At 37.7% G+C, this 1,431-nt stretch overlaps 1 non-coding gene across 1 annotated transcript; it reads right to left on the reverse strand.

Annotated features, from left to right (window-relative positions):
* Positions 1-854: 854 nt before the first annotated feature.
* On the reverse strand, positions 855-961 carry LOC128042226 (small nucleolar RNA R71). The gene has a single exon (XR_008197431.1). It is a non-coding gene; the product is annotated as a small nucleolar RNA R71 (small nucleolar RNA).
* Between the last annotated feature and the right edge of the window lie 470 nt (positions 962-1,431).

Genomic DNA, 1,431 nt, shown 5'->3' on the forward strand with positions numbered 1-1,431 from the left:
TACCACTTCTCAACTATATTTTGTTTTTATTTTTTCAAATTTTTAATATAATTTTACAAATTAAGTGACTTAGCACAAATACAATCCTTGTGGAGATGATAACTCGATACTTACTTATTACTTGATAACGATTGTGTACACTTGCACAAACCTTAGCGTTACAAGTTTTTGGCGCCGTTGCCGGGGATTGTCAACTATTGCCATAGTCATTTTTTTCGTGAAATTATTTATTTTCAATTTGATTTATTTCTAACATTAGTAACTTAGTCTTTTTAATTTTTTTGATTTTCTATCCAGGTGTTTATGAGCATAGATTGAATTATCAATTTACTCCTTATAGACCCTGAAATTGAGCGAACTTTCAGGCAAAGAAGACGTGAATGAATAGCTCAAAGACAAGTCGAGATGGACCTTGGAAATCAGAATCAAAACCAAGGTAACGAAGCCGATAATGTATGGAATCGTATCCTTATTGTCGATGATAGGGATCGATGCATCAGACAATATGCTTGCCACTTTTCAGTGAGTTAAACCCAGGAATTAGAAGGCCAGATATTGAGGCAACCTAGTTTGAATTGAAACCATTGATGTTTCAAATGCTACAAACGGTAGGCCAATTTAGTGGTATGCCCACGGAAGATCCACATATCCACCTTCGATTGTTTCTGGAGGTGAGTGATTCATTCAAGATAGCCGGTTTGACTGAAGACGCACTGAGGTTGAAGTTATTCCCGTACTCGTTACGAGATCGAGCACGAGCATGGCTCAATTCATTGCCACCAAGTTCCATATCTACATGGCAAGAATTAGCAGAGATATTTTTGGTTAAGTATTTCCCACCTAGCAAAAATGCTAAGTTGAGGAACGAGATCACAACTTTCCAACAATTGGATGATGAGTCTTTGTATGAGGCTTGGGAACGGTTCAAGGAGTTACTTCGTAAGTGTCCTCATCATGGGATTCCTCATTGTATCCAGTTGGAGACATTATATAATGGTCTCAATGCACATACAAGATTGATGGTAGATGCTTCCACGAATGGTGCAATTTTGTCTAAATCTTATAATGAGGCTTATGAGATCATCGAGAGGATCGCAAGTAATAACTATCAATGGCCAACAAATTGAACAGCTTCAAGAAGACGAGTAGTCGGAGTTTATAAAGTTGACTCTCTCACTTCGTTATCGGCTCTGGTATCGTCTATTTCCTCTATGTTAAAACAATTAACCGCTAATAGTACTAATAACTTTGCAGCTTAGCCACCAAGTCCGTTTGAATTAGTTTCCTATGTGTACTGTGGGGAAGGTCATTCTTTTGAGAATTGTCCATCAAATCCCGAGTTAGTGTACCATGTGGGGAAACAATATCAAAATAAGAGTGGAAAAGGACCCCAGTCTAACTTCTACAATCCTTCATTGCGTAATCATCCTA

The sequence above is a fragment of the Gossypium raimondii genome, chromosome 6, assembly GCF_025698545.1.
Source record: "Gossypium raimondii isolate GPD5lz chromosome 6, ASM2569854v1, whole genome shotgun sequence".
Taxonomy (NCBI): Eukaryota; Viridiplantae; Streptophyta; class Magnoliopsida; order Malvales; family Malvaceae; genus Gossypium; species Gossypium raimondii.